This window comes from Bos indicus, chromosome 17, assembly GCF_029378745.1.
Source record: "Bos indicus isolate NIAB-ARS_2022 breed Sahiwal x Tharparkar chromosome 17, NIAB-ARS_B.indTharparkar_mat_pri_1.0, whole genome shotgun sequence".
In the NCBI taxonomy this organism is placed as follows: Eukaryota; Metazoa; Chordata; class Mammalia; order Artiodactyla; family Bovidae; genus Bos; species Bos indicus.
This window is the reverse complement of record NC_091776.1, coordinates 113,226-122,740: the sequence shown is the minus strand read 5'-3', so window position 1 is coordinate 122,740 and position 9,515 is coordinate 113,226. Positions and strand designations below refer to the sequence as shown.

General features: G+C 37.4%; 1 pseudogene; it reads left to right on the top strand.

The window, feature by feature from the left end:
* Positions 1–2,418: 2,418 nt before the first annotated feature.
* On the top strand, positions 2,419–4,032 carry LOC139176831 (olfactory receptor 5F1-like; annotated as a pseudogene).
* Positions 4,033–9,515: the final 5,483 nt, after the last annotated feature.

Here is a 9,515-nt window from a genome sequence, read left to right as displayed (position 1 = left end):
AGGTTTCTTTCTATATATTTCAGTGAATTAAACCTCTCAAAATAAGATGCAATGAGTTGATGCTAGTTCTGGTACGTTTTTTTTGTATTTCTCCATTTACAAATCCATCCAAGAAACTTTGAAAATCAATTTGAATCCAGGAAGCTGTGGACTTAGTCATGCTATAAACAGACCTGACATGGGCAATGATGACATGACAAAGAAGATGAAGCGAATGGAATCACAGACTACACTTTTAATAAGAGAATATGAAATGGAAGAAGAGACTGATGATAAGATGTTTGTGAGATGTATTCAGGAAACAATCTCTTAGACAGAATCTGATCTCAGTAACTTTAACATTAATGTTCTTTATGTATGGATGTGAGAGTTTGACTATAGAGAAAGCTAAGCACTGAAGAACTGATGCTTTTGAACTGTGGTGTTGGAGAATACTCTTGAGAGTCCCTTGGACTTCAAGGAAATTCAACCAATCCATCCTAAAGGAGATCAGTCCTAGGTGTTTATTGGAAGGATTGATGTTGAAGCTGAAATTCCAAAATTTGCCCACTGATGCAAAGAGCTGACTCATTTCAAAAGACCCTGATGCTGGGAAAGATTGAGGGCAGGAGGAGAAGGGGATGACAGAGGGTGAGATGGTTGGATGGCATCACTGACTCAATGGACACGGGTTTGGGTGAACTCTGGAAGTTGATAATGGACAGGGAGGCCTGGCGTGCTGCAGTCCATGGGGTCGCAGAGTCGGACATGACTAAGCAACTGAACTGAACTGAACTGAATGTATAAATATGAATTGTGTAGCAGTGTTCTATATAGAAAACAGCTGTTTCATTAAAAAGCGAAATTAGATCAGTTTTTTTTTTTTCTATTCCTTTCTTTTCTTCTCAAAAATTTCCTGTTCTTCTTTGAGTTTCTCTCCTCCAGAGTGATACATATAAACAAAGCCACATGAACAAACATTCAGTTATGGCAGAGTTTAATCACCGCATAGTTCCAAAACAGGTAGATCAGTGTTTAATGTGTGAAACTGACACATATTCTGCATGATGGACTCATGGATTTCTTGCTTATGGAAATCTGTCAATTACCAACAGCATCCTTTAATCTGAATATTAAAGGTAAGCCTAAATGTGGAAGTGGAATGGGAGTGATTTAGTAGAATTCTGGAGGAAATTGAGAGGGGGTCAGGTCTTGTTAAGATGGTAACTATATTATATAGTTTTTGGAGAGAAATTCCCCATGGCCCTTGCCTTGCACTTGCTGCTAAAGTGGCACCTGATAGAAGCTGCGATATTCAACTGGGATGTGGTAAAGCTGACCTAATGACCTGTCATAAAGTTGTCATCCAGCTCAAAAATCTAGGTCCCTTTGTGGCCAATATAATTCATATTCATCAGAAGAATATTCATGAACTTAGTAGTTAGCATCTTCTTCCAGTTTATTTCACTCAAAACAGGTGGATTGCAGGTTAAATTTACCCAGAAATGTGGTGAGTTACATACACACACAGTTACACACAGACACACACTCAGACATATGCATACATAGGGGGAGATTTATAATTTTGTAGTGGTTTATGTACCCTTTTGGAATAAGCTAAAATTATAAAAAAAAATAGGCAATTAAATAGCCAATTAAAGTTTTTATCTTTGGAAAACAACTTTAAAGTAACACAGAGATCAATAACTAAGTTATGATGCAAGTCCACATAGAGTGTGAGTCCATCTACCTATGTATGATCATATTTTAATTACTTTTGAGAATGGAGTTTCTGTCATTAGAGGATTGACTCACAATTAAAAGCTGTAATCTAGTCACCATGGTTAAACCCTCTTTCAGAAAAAAAAAAATCCAAGTATGTGTATATATTCAAGAAGTGTCTCAAATTTTTACACAGAAACAATCCATATTGTCTCTGATTTCATTTCATTTCAACATGAAAATTGTCTCTTTATAATTTTTATGCCTCAACTGAGTTATTAGAGAAGATTATGATAAGAAAGAAAATAATAGACCAGATGAACTAGTACTGGGAAAGATATTATTAAGTGTGTGCTGCTGCCCTTATCTTTCACTGCCGAGGACAGGTATGGTGACTGCTACTATAGGGCATTGATTTGATAATGTGTTTTGTAATGAGAACAGATATGTGGTTAACTTTTAAAACAAACAGGCTGTGTTTGCTGCTTGGAAAATACAAAAGTGATGTTTGGGTAGTGAGTCATAAATATTGGAATCAAAGAATAAAGAGAGCTGTCTTTGTGAGAAAAAAATGCATTTGAGTTAAACAAATACCTCCTCAGAAAATGGGGAAGACTTCAACAAGGATAGCTCTGAAATTTGCATTTTGGATGTGGGCTAGAAGAGAAAGAATAGAACATAAATGTTGCATTAGAAAAAAACTGAAGTGAACTATGTAGACTTAGGCCAAGGATTTTTGGATGCCTCAACCCACATTTCGGAAAAGGCAATGGCAATCCACTCCAGTACTCTTGCCTGGAAAATCCCATGGATGGAGGAGCCTGGTAGGCTGCAGTCCATGGGGTTGTGAAGAGTTGGACATGACTGAGTGACTTCCCTTTCACTTTTCACTTTTATGCATTGGAGAAGGAAATGGCAACCCACTCCAGTGTTCTTGCCTGGAGAATCCCAGGGACAGCGGAGCCTGGTGGGCTGCCATCTCTGGGGTTGCACAGAGTCGTACCCAACTGAAGCGACTTAGCAGCAGCAGCAGCAACCCACATTTAATACAGATAATTGGTTAACAAACTCCAACATTTATTCATTTTTTCACTAGTTTCTACCTTATTTCAGTTGTTCTATTTACCATACTCTATTATCCAAGCCATTTTTTCCCTCATGTGCCACTAACCACATTAACATTCCTATTACTTCATGGAAACATAGAACAGTGAAATGTTTCCCTCTAATGGAAGCTGAAGCATTATATATCTGTAATAAATGGCCGGAAAAAAAATTATACTTCACTGACGGAGTTCATCCTGTTGGGATTAGCAGACACACTGGAGCTACAATTTATCCTCTTCTGCCATTTTTCTATGATTTAAACACTTACAGTTGTGGGGAATGTTGGGATGATCCTCTTAATCAGAGCTGATTCCAGACTTCACACACCCATGTACTTCTTCCTGGCTAACCTGTCCTTTGTGGATGTTAGTTATTCCTCCACCATTACTCCAAAGATGCTGGTTGATTTATTGTCAGAGAAGAAAACCATCTCCTTTGCTGGCTGGTTTCTGCAGATGTACTTCTTTATAGCCTTGGCCACAATTGAATGCATCCTTTTTGGGTTAATGGCCCATGACCGCTATGTGGCCATATGTAGCCCTCTCCTTTACTCCTTGATCATGTCCAGGACAGTCTGCCTGAAAATGGCAGCAGGGGTTTTTACAGCAGGACTGTTCAACTCTGTGGTTCACACAGGTTATGTGAACAGCTTGTCATTCTGCAGTTCCAATGTCATCTATCACTTCTTCTGTGACATCCCTCCAATTTTTAAGCTCTTGTGTTCTGACACACACCTGTGTGAAAGCATCTTGTCCACATTTGCTGGTGTGAATATGGTCAGAACTCTGCTGGTGATCCTTACCTCCTAGTGTTACATTCTTTTCTCCATCTTCTGTATGCATAAAAAGGAGGGGAGATGCAAAGCCTTCTCCACATGTGCATGTCACCTGACAGCCATGATCCTGTTCTATTCCACCTCCATCTACACTTATCTGAGACCTACTTCCAGCTACTCCCTGACTCAAGACAAAGTGGCTTCCGTGTTCTACAGAGTGGTGATCCCCGTGTTGAATCCTCTGATCTACAGCTTTAGGAATGAGGAAGTAAAGAAGGCTGTACGGAATGTAATTACTAAGAAAACGGTCCCTTTATTTCTAGGATTGTTGCTTAGGTTTTCTTGACTAAACAGAGCATGTTTTAAAGTTTTAAAGTGTGGATCAAGCTTACTGTTTATCACAAGAATATTTCCTAATTAATCATGTATTATTATTACTCAAGTACTTGTATCCAATTAGATATAAACTAACTGATATAAAATGTGTATCAGACTGTTATAAAATTATATACTTTTCACCTGATCATTTTATATTTCTATTGTGTCATCAAAATTTGAGCTTATTTATAAAGTAATCTTGGTTAGGGAAATGAAGTTATTAAGTATTTAAAGACAAAAGTAACAGTATCATATGAAACTAGCCAAGAAAAGAACTTAGAATTTTCAGTTTATTTTTTCCAGTGCATACTTTTTCACCATTTATGTTTTGTAATAGATTGCTATATAGCATATATGCCAAATGTTTTAAGTTTTGAATAGATTCCGATTTTATTTCATGGAATAATTTCCTGGGGATAAGCTTAAATCAAAATTCAGGAATATAATTTTAATAATAGCAGTAAACACATCAACTTTTATTTCTGCTATTCCTACAAACAGATATTCATTTAAAAAAGAAGTTATGAATTTTTATAAAAGAATGAAATTTAGAAAACTGTTCTTTGATTAGAATGCACTACTTACAGTAGTTTTTCTTCTATTGCCTTCTTTCCTTCTCAAAATTTTCTATTCTTCTCTCACTTTCTGTCTTCCAGATGATTTATACACTCAAAGCCACCTCACACACATTCAGCTACTCCAGAGTTTAAGTAGCTCTACCCGTAGATGTTGACATTGAATGGATGTAACACACATATTATGGAAATCTATCATTAACAACAAATAATCAAAATCAATCATAATATTAAAGCTAACCATTAATATGAAGGTGGAATGGGAATTGGCTTAGTAGAATTCTGGAGTAAAGTTAGTGTGGTTCAGGGCTTGCTAAAACGATCAACTCACATATAATTTTTGAAGGGAAATTCTCCATGGCCGTTCCTTTGCTCTTTCTGCTACAGTTGCACCTGATAGAAGCTGTGATGCTCAAGTCATCTGGGATGTGGCAGAACAGATCATTACCTGTCACAAAAGGTCATTCAGGTCAAGCGTCCATGGCCCTCTGTGGTCTGAAGAGCATTCACGTAGTCATCCGTGCTGTCTGTGTACCCTTGGGCCCTACTTTCAGTCTATATTTTTTCTCTGTTCCTGGAGGCCCTGCAGCAGGCTGATCAGGCTGATCTCAGTGAAGATCCACTCCTTCACTAAGTGACTCACCTGCATTCCGCTGCACCAGCCAGCTGCTGTTTGGTTGGTCTCTTTCTATTTCTCTGTCATAGGTACTTCTGGGATCAAGATAGTTCACTAGCTAACACTAATATTCTACTCCTTCCATTAAATGCTTTATTTCTAGTAAAGCTCAGGAATAGAAACATTGTGTTCAGGATGAAATATAGTTATTCTGAGATTTGGGTGTTTTGACATATTGCATTTAGAACCATGTTCACTGTTCTCTAATTCAGCCTTTAGGAATTCAGCCTTCTACATTTCATTAATCTTGCAAATATTTAAAACTTTGGGAGATGTTTTTTTTTAATTAATGAATGTGTGCTCCTTATATACATTTAGACTAACTTTTAACTTGCAATTTTTGTAAAAAGTGTTTTTAACATTATTGTATGTTCTTTCTTATTAGGGCAATGGCACCCCACTCCAGTACTCTTGCCTAGAAAATCCCATGGCCGGAGGAGCCTGGTAGGCTGCAGACCATGGGGTCGCAAAGAGTCGGACACGACTGAGCAACTTCACTTTCACTTTTCTCTTTCATGCATTGGAGAAGGAAATGGCAATCCACTCCAGTGTTCTTGCCTGGAGAATCCCAGGGACGGGGGAGCCTGGTGGGCTGCCGTCTATGGGGTCGCACAGAGTTGGACACGACTGAAGCGACTTAGCAGCAGCAGCATAGCTCAGTTGGTAAAGAATCTGCCTACGATGCAAGAGACCTGGGTTCAGTCCCTGGGTCTGGCAGATCCCCTGGAGAAGGAATTGGCAACCCACTCCAGTATTCTTGCGTGGAGAACCCCATGGACAGAGGAACCTGGGTGTCTACAGTCCATGGGGTCACAAGAGTCGGACATGACTTAGAGACTAAACTGCCACCACTGCCTTTATGCCTGTTTGTGCCTGTTTGCTATACTCTATACTACTTCCTGCCTGTCTAATTTTCCAAGTCTCTTATCTCATTTGAATGTTTAATGTTACCACCCTTTCCAAATATACAGTTGTCAATCCATGTTTTGCCTTATTCAACTGTTTATGAATAATTTATTCACTGAAAGTAGTGAAGTTTGAAACCTATGCCTTTGGCTTTGTTTTGCTCTATATTAATTAGTGTTTGAAGTGAAGTCGCTCAGTCCTGTCCGACTCTTTGCGACCCCATGGACTTAGCCTACCAGGCTGCTCCCTCCATGGGATTCTCCAGGCAAGAGCAAGAGTACTAGAGTGGGTTTCCATTTCCTTCTCCAGGGCATCTTCCTGACCCAGGGATCGAACCTGGGTCTCCCACATTCCAGGTTTAGGCCAGATAAATCAGGCTTGTAATAGCTGGGAACATCACAGTTTGGAAAAGCTGGAAAAAAGTAAGTAAACAAGTTGGGAGGAATGACATAATACATATTCAAGAATCACATGGATCCAAATAAATAACCAAAAAGGGGGATGTTACTAAGAAACAGAGCCCTGAATATAGGCAAGAAATATGCAGAAAGTGTTTTATATTAATATATAATGATGATTTTTTAAAATTTAGTTTGTTAAACAGAAATTTCACAGCAGAATTTTCATGGGTCTACTGAAAACTGAAAATCATACATTTTGTAAGCAATAATTAGGTAAAGGTTAGTACTGAGATTAAGTGAAGAAATAATCTGATTTCACTTCATACTGCTCAAATTAAATTAAACATAGTATATTAATTCATAATCACATTTCAGTGGACAGACATGGAAACTTATGATGTCCAAAAGGTAAATTGTAAATGGTTAGGTGTACAGAAAATATTCTAATATGAAATAATTGAATTGAGGTGAGACTATTCAATCTCTAGAGATTAATGTACACATAACTTTAATGCAAATATGTAGTTTTATTGCAAAGATATAGCCTTATTGGACATATATGTATATCTTTATAGGAACAATCTTAAGGCAAATAATTTTATTAAAACTATATGGAATACATAACAAATAGAACTGTGGCATCAGCAAACAAAAATGTGGTCATTTTTTGCTAATGTGTGATACAATTTATAGCTTTGGTGGGAAAATGCTCAAATTCTCTTTAAATGTAATATTAGTCCTAAAATAGAAACATTGCATGTACCCACCCACCACCTTTAAGTCTCAAAATAGTCCTTGGGATGTTTTAGTTATATAATAAATATTATTCTCCTTAGATTTGTTACTAAAGCAATGTAGTAATTATTGGCCACGGGATTTCAAATTTTGCAAACAAGAGATCAATCTGATGATGAGCATGGCAAAAATTCTGAGCTAATAGATGGGGTTCAAAACAGTCAATCTCCTGAAATTGTATCATCATTTAAACCTTGCATTGTAAAAAACAAAATTTTAAAATATAATTTATTAACTATAGTTGTGTTGTATGTGTCAATCATTAACTCACTAGTAAAGGAAAACAAGAGAGATTAAAATACATAGATCTGTTACATATATGCATGATTCTGCTTAATGTCCCTAATATCAGAGCTCAAGTTTTGTCCATTCAATATGGAGGGGGAAATAGAATACAATTCCTAAGTGTAAAAAAATTACAACTACAGAGGCAAAGACAGAAAGATTTCCTCTAGGTTCTTATTCAAACAGTTGCAGGAAATGTTCTGGTTGAACTGTTTGGTATAACAGGCTGTGTGGAATCAGTAACGTGTGGCCAGGTGAGTGCAGTCATGTGGTATATAATGACCATGTGAAATGGGAGAGTAAGGGTGAAGAATGTTCTGAGATAATTTATGCAGAGGGAGAGGAGAACAAAAACAATATCTCTACACTAATCGGTTAAACTATGACAAAGATAGGAAACTCCTACAATTCTAAGACCTGAGGGTTCTAAAGAGGGGTATTCTAAGACAATATCTGGGGTTTGGGGTGAAGCTCACTGTGTTGCTGTTGTTTAGTCTCTTACTCGTGTCCAAATCTTTGTGACCCCATGGCCTGCAGCACACCACGCTTCCCTGTCCTTCACTATCTCCCACAGTTTTCTCAAACTCATGTCTTCTCCAGTGTACAACACCACTGTTAACAATTATTCAGGGTCAGGTGGCTTTGACACTGGTAAATTCCATGGTTTCTGGGATTATTATGAATGTGTTCTTTCCTTTCCTATTTCATTGCCAAGAACTGAGTCATGCAAGTGGGAAAAGAAACTGGAAACACACTTGGGCTACTATGGAAAAAGGTAAATGAAGGAGAATTGCATTTATTAGTGGTATTTCAGTCTCTTTCATGGTGCATGATACAATCATGAGAACCAAGAAGAGACAGTAAAGGGAATTAAGGAGAAAAATGGCATGATTTTATCTACCTCACAGAAAAAATACTGTCTTTGAATAAAAAGAGATTGATGAAAGTGAAGAAGTACCAAAAATAAAGTTTTATAAGGCATATTTCAATATAAAAAGTATACAAAGATATAAATTTTAAAAGTTCCCATAAAAATAGAAGGAAATGAGTGAAATTAATATTTAGAAGAAAAAGTAAGCATATAACTGACTAATGTAGATAAAATAGATGAATTATAAACTCATCATATTTTCTCTTGTGGTTGATTTTATGTATGATAAAATTGAGAATGAAAACAGAGGAACATATTTGGAAGGAAACTAAGTAAACATTGTGACCATTTCTCACAATATACATACCACATCAACCCTAATTTCCTACATAGATTATTGCAACCACATCTTAAGTGGTCTTTCTGCTTCCATTCTTATGTGAACTAAAGTGTATTGGGTTCTTCTATCATAACATCTCTCAGACATTTTCCTCACTACTAACAATGGAAGAGTACACATTAAATGTGATTAGTGACTGGTAAAATTTCAAAGGGCTTCCTTCGTAGCTCAGTCGGTAAAAAATCTGCCTGCAATGCAGGAGACCAGGGTTCCATTCCTGGGTTGGGAAGATCCCCTGGAGGAAGAAATGGCAACCCACTCCATTATCCTTGACTGGAAAATCCCATGGACAGAGGACCCTGGCAGGCTACAGTCCACGGGGTCACAAGAGTCAGACATGATTTAGCAAGTAAACTACCACCACCAAAAGTTCAAACGTGCAGGTATAAATTATTGGGTTCTTAAAAAGACCCAGAGTGTTCCTTGTGTATGTCTCCACACTTAGAGCTGCATGTGCATCAATAGAAAGGACAAAAACCCTAGATTCAAAGAGTTTTTGACAAGAAATTCAAATTATGGGGTAAATGTTAAAATATGATATGGTGAAAATGAAAATGTTAATCACTCAGTCATGTCTGACACTTTTGACCCCATGAACTGTAGCTCACTGGGCTTCTCTGTCCGTGGAATTCTTCAGGGAAGAAT